We start from the raw sequence: 8,997 nt of genomic DNA, 5'->3' as shown, positions 1-8,997 counted from the left end.
TCGGGAGCTCAAGCAATTGAGTAGTAGTTAGGCAATATGAGGTGATGCTTCGGAGCATCGTCTTCCTCAGAAGTCTGCTCTAGTCCTAGCGCTTATGTAATTCAGAACAACACACTATTTAAAATATGAAACAGATACAAATATTATCTCAATAATGTATAGAAAATACTTTTATTTACAACTACCATCACATTCTCCAGCTAAAGTCAGCATCTGCAGCAAAAACTGTCTGGACCTAAGTGTCAGCTTTAGTGGAGGAACTAGTGGTGTGAGCTTTGAGGATGCTACCACCTACGATGTGTCTGTTTCCTTGTCAAGAAATATGAGGACAGTGGCGCCTCACCAAAGAGTTCTGGTGAGAACTTAATGTGTCGTGATTTAAAGTGCCTATAGCAGCACCTGACACATCATAAGTACCATATACACACACTTTGTTATGTATTAAGTTAAAAAAAAAATTAAAGCAAGCTGTCCTAGTCAGTTCATGTTACTAAAACAAAACACTATAATTTGGGTGTCATAAAAATAACAAATATTGCTATGTCTGCTTATGGCTCACACCCTGCCACATTCCTAACTCCATAACATTCTGCCTCATGTCTAAAACAATGGAGCCTAGTGATCATGACCTGACACTTCTGAGACCAGATCCATATTTTGTTGTGTTGTGGGAAGAGGGGACGAGTCCTGTATGGCCTGAAGCCCTGTCTGTCCTCCCCATCTTGTGCAGCTAGAGGCTCAAGAGCTCTGTGTGCACACACAAGCCCATCCCAGTCTTGGGAAAATCACTGTCCTCTGCTGCACTGGCATGCTGCTGCTGTCACCAGTGACTCCTCAGGGGGGCTTCTATGCCTCCAGCCGTGGACAAAGCCTAGGCCATTGGTACCTTTTACTCTGAGGCTTCTAGATTCTTGGACTGATTAGCCGCTGGCTTTCTTGGCCCTCCAGTCTACAGATGGCCGTTGTGGGACTGTCCAGCCTCTGATTACATGGCACAATCAAAGAAATTGGCAGCCATTTTGGGAAGTCAGACTTAGCTTAACTTTACTATTCCATGTGTGAAAGAAGTCGTGTGATACTTATCTTTCTGAGTCTGTCTTATTCCTTTTGACATAATGATTTCCCATTCCATCCATTTTCCTGCAAATCGTTTACTTAGGTCTCTTTGTGGCTATATATGCAATTGTATACATACGATCACATTTTCTGTTCCTGTTCATTGTTGACAGGAATATAAGGTTCCATAACTTGACTATTGTGAATGGCACCATGATAAACATATATATATAAGTGAATCTATTAAACATAGATTTATAAGTATATCTATCAAACATGGATATGTAAGTGTATCTATTAAGCACAGGTATATAAGTGTGTCTATTACATGAGTATAAATGTAACTATTAAATGTGGGTACGCAACTGTAACTATTAAACATGAATAATGTGTATCTATTATGTAAGATTTTTTTTCCCCTTCAGGCACATGCCCAGGAGTGGTACCAAGAGACCACAACAGTAAACATTCTTATTTGTTTCTTTTAGAGATTTTGTTTTTTTATTATTAAAGATTTGTTTATTTATTGATTTATTGATTTATTATGTATATGTGTATTTTGTCTGGATGTAAGGATACACACCAGAAGAGGGCATTAGATCTCATAGGACTACAACTTATAGACAATTGTGAACTGCCATGTGGGTGCCAGGAATTGAACCTAGGACTTCTAGAGGAGCAGCCAGCACTCTTAACCTCTGAGTCATCTATCCAGCCCCTTAAAAACTTGATTTCAATGTAACTATGCCTAAGAAATATACTTACTCTTCTGGCCTCTGTAACTTTCCACTGAGTCCTGTCAAGGGCTCCCTGCATTTACAGAACACCAGTGATGTGCCAAAGGGGTGTGAAGCACTAGATACACCAGCACCTGAGAGCTCTCATCAGAGAATGCAGGTACTGTTTGTTAGCACCAGTTTTCAGAAACCCAAACCCACTTGATAAGATCTTACTTTTTGCTATTATACCCTGATCATATTTGACTGGTGTTCCTTAAAAATTAGTTGGCGAGTCTGCCTTCACTCAGCCGTGGAGGTGTGTTATATTAAACAGATGGCTGCCATTGTCATTGGCACCATGTTCTAGGCAGGCCAGTAGACAGGTGGAAGAGTACAAGGACTCGGATCAGAGTTATATGCCGACTTCTTTGTAGATTGAATGCTCCTTGTTAATCTTTTTTTTTTTAATCCTCCTTTATCTTGATCCATTATACTAACACAGTGATTCACAGCTCTGAGTGAAACAAAGCTGGAACCCAGCAAGCTGCAAGAATATGGAGAAGGTCTGGATTTAGATCAAGGAGTGACTGGAGAGGTGGAAGACTTGTTTGGAGGCATGAGTATAGTTAAGCTGAAGGCATGGCTGACAGTTTCAGGCAGGCAGGTAACTGAAGAGTTAAGGCTGAGAAGTCAAGAGTAAGACATTAGTCTATATATTTACCCTCGGGCCCAGTAATCCCGCCTCGGTTACAGTTGCATAAGTGCAAAGTGAGGCTTGTATGAGATTATCCATTGTATTAGATATTTGTTTGTAATGACAGAAACAATCCTCACTCATCAAAAGGAACTTGGTTACATATATTATTTATGAATAATTAAATCTAACATCTACAAGTAAATATAGTATTCCATGGGAGGGAACTGTATGAAATTAGGAAAATAGCATGTCTATAAATGAAACATCACTGACATATACTATTAAGAGAAATGGAGACCAACCACTAAGTATGTTGTATTGCATTGTTTATGAAAGAGAGGATAAAGAGGAGCATGATCAGTTGCTTTTATTTTCTTAAATAAAACTACTCTTGGAAAATAATAAATAAAGACAAAAAAAATGATTCCTCAAAGTCTGGAAGTCTGCAGTCAGAATATAAATATAGTTGAGTTCTGTGAGGGCTAGTTAAGTGTTTCGGGCTTTTCTCATTGGATCACTGCTCACATTCGTGAGTGATCCACCCTGCATCCAATCACCTCTGGGAGGCCTTGCCCATCAGTACTATCACAGTTAGAGTTGTGTGTCAGCATTGGGATTTGGAGGTACATGAACATGCAAGCTATTGCTTGTTACCTGTAATGCAGGACATTGTATTAGTTGTCATTGGTTTTTACTTATGTAGCCAACTAAAACAAATAATATTTAAAACTGAGAGGAAAATCATGTACTTACTGAAAACGTTTGGCTTTCCATTCTCTCAAACAGGTTAGGCATACAATCTATGATGTATTATGATCTATTATGGTAGAAAGGAATCATTCGTTTGGTAAAATAAACTCTAGGGCCTGGGGGGAGGGGGAAGCAGATACAACTCAGGTGTAGACACATACATAAGACCCTGGGCTTGATCCTCAGCCGCCTCCAAATGAAAGGCACATAATAAAATAAGTGTAAGTTTAGTATTTGGAGCATAAATTGAATTGTCACTGAAGGGAAAAAAAAAAGAACACACCTGTGTGCAGTTTCATTTCTTCTTTCAAAATCATAAATACAAACTATTCTCACAAGTTGACGGTACTTTACGAATTTGGAGTTGATTTCCTCTAATTTGACTCATTAGAGCAGTAGCCAAACAGCCATACCTGGAAGGACGTGCCTCTGATGTTCACACCCTAGCTCAGTAGCTTCAGTTGTTTTTCTCAATGCTTTCTGTATAAAGCCTGTCTGCATGACTATTTTTGAATTGTAGTTTAAAATTTTAAGATGTCATTAGACCATAGTCACCTGACCTCTTTCCTTATGCACATCCTTCTGAGAGAACTCATATCCATTCTGTAAATATTTGTCAAGGGATTCTTGGGTGACAGGCACTAGTGAGGATTCTGGAACAATGATGAACAAGACAGACAAGGCCCCAGCCTTCAAAGGCCCTGATTCTAGTATAGAATAAATACCTAAGCCAGCACGTGAGAATAATTTCAGAAGTTTTATGGTGGGTGGCACTCTGAAGAAGGTCAGGGGAGGTCCCTTCTCTAAAGACATTTGAGCTGATAGTAGATTAAGGAACAAAAGGCACGCAGTGAGCGGAGGGCATCAGGGTCACCATATACAACGGCTGCAAGCAGAAAGGAGCTCCAGTATGTTTGAGGAAGCAAAAGGAGGTTGCTGGGGATGGACTTAGTGAGCAAAGGCCCAAGAAGTAGACAAGGGTCAGCTTAGTAGGCCTTTTGTGGACTTTGGATTTTAGTCTAATTACAGTGAGAGATAATTGGAATATTTTAAGCCAAGATGGCACAGGCTCTGTCTTAACTCTTAGATTACTCTCATCACCTAGTTAAGAGTGGGTTACGGGGAGGCAAGATCACATGCAGAGACACTACTTAGGAGGTTATTTTTGTTATCAAATTAAAAAGAGAATCAAATCATGGCTTCAACTTGGACAATGGCTGATGAAGTAGACACAAATAGAAGGGTTTAAAATAGATTTTGGGCTTTCGGCCGCAGCAGCCATCTTGCAACTCGCCAAAAGACGAACACAAAGGGAAAGAGGAGAGGCACCCGGTATATGTTCTCTAGGCCTTTTAGGAAACATGGAGTTGTTCCTTTGGCCACATACATGCGGATCTACAAGAAGGGTGATATTGTAGACATCAAGGGAATGGGCACTGTTCAAAAAGGAATGCCCCGTAAGTGTTACCATGGCAAAACCGGAAGAGTCTACAATGTCAGCCAGCATGCCGTGGGCATCATTGTAAACAAGCAAGTTAAGGGCAAGATTCTGGCCAAGAGGATCAATCAATGTGCGGAGTGAGCACATCAAGCACTCAAAGAGCAGAGACAGCTTCCTGAAGCGGGTGAAGGAGAACGATCAGAAGAGAGAGGAAGCCAAAGAGAAGGGCACCTGGGTTCAGATGAAGCACCAGCCTGCGCCACCCAGAGAAGCGCACTTTGTGAGGACCAACGGAAAAGAGCCTGAGCTGTTGGAGCCCATTCCATACAAATTCATGGCCTAATGTACAAAAAAGAAATAAAGGACTCAAACCACTAAAAAAAAAAAAAAAATAGATTTTGGAAGTAACATCTACAACCTGTAAATTGATTAGGTACAGGGAATGAATGGATCCAGACTAGAGTGATTTAGGTGGTAGCCATTGTTTGTTTTTTACTGTTCTTTATACATTCTTTCAGTTAGAAAAATAGATATGCGGTGACATTATTATTTAGTCTAGGAAAGTGTCTTAGTTACTATTCTATTGCTGTGGAAAGGGTATCCTGACCAAGGTAACTTATAAAAGTTAATTATAAAAGTGCTTAATTAGGGCCTTGTTCACAGTTTCAGAGAGTGAGCCATGACCACCATGTCAGGGAGCATGGCAGCAGGCAGGAATCCTTGGTGCTAGAGGGGTAGCAGACAGCTTACATCTGATCCACAAGCAACAGTCAGACTGGGCTTGTCCTGGGTTTTTGAAACCTTAAGTCTACCCCTCATGACACACCATCTCCAAGAAGGCCGTATCTCCTAATCCTTCCCAAAACATCAACTAGGGACCAAGCATTCAAATAGATGAGTCCATGGGGCCATTATCATTTAAACTACCACAAACGGGATCATTATTTAGGGTAGAACTTTTTTTAAAAGTGCACATTAAAATTTTTTTAACGTCTGCAGGGAATGGCAAGTATATCAGAAATATCATTGGATGTTTAACTCTGAAGGTCCAATCAGCTGTGTCCATGTGTCTTTATATTGGGGGAAGGGGTCAGTAGTGCATAGTAACACTGGAAGCCACAGACTAGAAAAACCACAACCCGGAGAGTAAACCGGAGGAGAGAAATAAATAGCTGATTGTTGGCACTCCTGCTCTCAGAGGTCAGTTAGAGGTGAAAGGATACCTGTAAAAACCGAGGGTTCCCTCTCTAGGTTAGGAGGAAAATCAGGGCAGCCAGAGGTTACCAAAGTCCAGAGCAATGCTGATAAGAAAGCAGAGGGCTCCCATCTGCATTGCAGGATGTTATCAGGTCACTTAAGGCAAGAGAACAAAGGAAAAGTCAATGGATTTGATAATGTCTACGTCTTGGTGATTTGGGCATGATTGATTACAGTGGTGCTTTAGCAATTACAGGCAGAATAGAGTGGGTTAGAACTCAATAGATTGGTTGCAATTCCAGTAAAAATATAAATAAGTAAAAATAAAAATATTTCTTTACAAGATGGTTCTAAATTATACATCGAAGAGCAAAAAACCAAAAATATAATAAAAGCCAAACTTCAATAATAACAATGGAATATTCCATTTCAGATATCAAGATACTTACAAACTATAGTAGTAATGGCATGTGAGTACGTGGCCAGAGTACACGGCTGAGCTTTCAATAAAAGGTATGATTGGCTATGACATGGAGAGATTTGGATTCTTATTTCACAATATTCTTAAATACCAGTTCCACAAGGACCAACTGTTATACTTTTCCTCCTTCTGAGAGAATGTCTCACTATGTAGCGCTGGATAATCTGGATGTTATACAGACCAAACTGGCCTTGAACTCACAGACAACTGCCTCCTTCTGCCTCCAAAGTGGTGGGTTCAAAGGTGTGTACCACCATGCCGGACCAAGTTTTACACTTTTAGGGGAAAGTCTTATGATGCCAAGGTAGAGAAGGAGGATGCCTTAAATTAGTTTTATAACAGTCTAACCAACCACCAAAGACCAATTAATTTGACTACATCAAAATTTATACTTGTTTCCTAATTGGCCCTATGAAGAAAGTGAAAACTCAGAAGACTTTGCTAGGAAGAGATGATTACAACAACTAAAGCTAACGGGGATAAGAATCTAAAGTAGCTAATGATCTATACGGCATCAAAAGGCAAGAGGCAAAGGCTGTACAAAAGATGTTTCAAATGTCGAACATACTCAAAGACACATTCAACACTTCAGTGATAAAAATGGAAAGTAAAGTGATTTGGAGAGTCATTTTGGCATGCTTTGCATTGATGAAACAATAGCAAGTGTTGGGTGCACACATACCTCATTTGTCATTCAGTTCACGAACTGATTTTGAATGTTTATCTGAATGAGCACACCCAGGCTACAATGCACACGTGGGGAATCAGAGGCCGACTCCTGTCAGTTCTTTCTTTCTAATACATGGGTCACGGGGACTAAGCTCCAGTCATTAAGCTTGGTAACAGGAATCTAGAGTCATTCCCTGAGCCAGAGACAAAAACTCTTTAAAATAATTCTGAGAATTCTAATGGGCATATCAATTTGGAAAACAATTTAGTATTATCTAATGCAACTAGATAATTGCATAAAGCTTGACTTGAGCAAATTTACCTGTGTTATATGCCCTAATAAAATACTCTCCATTTATAACCTCACTTCTAACACAATAAAAGAAATAACGTAGGAATGCAATAATCAGACAAATGAATTTTAAAATTATAAGATGCTCCTTTTCGTGTCATCTCCTAGGAGGTCAGCAGTGTCAAGATGAAGCTAACTAGCTCCTTGATAGCCACTGGCTGTCAGAAACTCGTTGGAATGGAAGATGGACACAAGCTCCATGCTTATTATGAGAAGCACATGGCCACAGAAGTAGCCAGATGCTCTGGGTGAAGAATGGAAGGGTTATGTGGTCTGAATCAGTGGTGGGAGGACAAGCAAGGTTTCCCATGATGCGATATGTCTTGAACCATGGCAAGGTGGGCCTGCTTAGTTGAGTAAGGGGCTTTCTTGTGATAGACCAAGGGGACCAGGAGAAAGAAAGCGCAAATTTGTTCACAGACGCATTGTGGTTGTCAGTCTGAGGGCTTTCAAGTTGGCTATTGTAAAAGCAACAACAACAAACAACCAAACAGAAAACAGATGAAAGAAGGGTGTTCCTAGACTGAAAGATACTCCTGAGTCTTGGGGGTTAGGGCCCAGATGAGATAACAGGATCCGAAAGCCTTTCAATCTCTCTAAAAGAAGATATCGGCCAATATGTTTTCAGAAAGCCCTCCAACAAAGAAGATAAGAAGCCATGGCCACAGCACCGTAGATCCAGCGGCTTCTCACTCCATGTGTCCTGCTGTACAAATGCTGACAGGCTGCTCTGAAGAAACAAGGAGGATGCTGAAGAGTGCGCTAAACTTCTGGCCAAGAGAATGAAGGGAGCTAAAGAAAAATGCCAGGAACAGATTATGAGAGATGCAAGCTGTCCTCACTGAGAGCTTCCACTTCTGGGTCCAGTCGAAACTAAGTCTTTAAAAGGAACAAATAAATCACCAGTCTTTGGGAAAAAAAATGATATTCTTACAATGTACTAAGTATACATGAATAAAATACAACCATGTGCAATAATATACTTAAAAAACAAAATCAAGGCCCATGCATGTACTGCAACTGCAAAGAAAACCGCTTAACATGTCTTTTAGAAACACACTATCTCAGACTCATCTTAAGGGACTGTTGAGACACACAGAGAGACTCTTGGGAACAGACAGTTTGTACATGCTAGAGCTGAGGGTTGAACTTTTTGTTCTGGGATCTCATGGCAAACTTCTCAGAAAGTCCTCAGAGGTAGACACACACACAACCATCTACCCCACCCCCACCTCCAGGTTGGCTTCAGAGATGAAGGGTGAGGTAAATCTGGGAAACAGTAAATAGAGACTGGCAGTTCTGCATGGAGCTACCTCTCAACTCCTGAGGCTTTTTCCCTTGTCCTGTGAGACTGGAACTTGCTTATATTCCTATGCCACGTTCCTGCTCCATGGCTTCTTAGAACGGACCATGTCTCCACACTTGGCTTTAAGAGCTTTGGGTCAATTTTTTTTCTTTCTCAAAAAAAACAAAAACAAAAACAAAACAAAAAATCCAAGCATTTGAAAATCAGAGCACTTGCCTTCAGGCTGTTTCGTTCCCCCAAAGGATTTAAACAACTATTTTGAAATTCAAAACTCCAAGCAATGACCTCTTTGTTCCGTCTGCAGCAGACATTGCTTCTGTAAGACGAAC

General features: G+C 40.5%; 1 pseudogene; it reads left to right on the top strand.

Annotated features, from left to right (window-relative positions):
* The first annotated feature begins 1,332 nt into the window (after positions 1-1,332).
* Positions 1,333-5,006, top strand: LOC116094317 (annotated as a pseudogene).
* Positions 5,007-8,997: the final 3,991 nt, after the last annotated feature.

The sequence above is a fragment of the Mastomys coucha genome, unplaced genomic scaffold (assembly GCF_008632895.1).
Source record: "Mastomys coucha isolate ucsf_1 unplaced genomic scaffold, UCSF_Mcou_1 pScaffold16, whole genome shotgun sequence".
In the NCBI taxonomy this organism is placed as follows: domain Eukaryota; kingdom Metazoa; phylum Chordata; class Mammalia; order Rodentia; family Muridae; genus Mastomys; species Mastomys coucha.
This window is presented reverse-complemented; position numbering and strand designations above follow the sequence as displayed.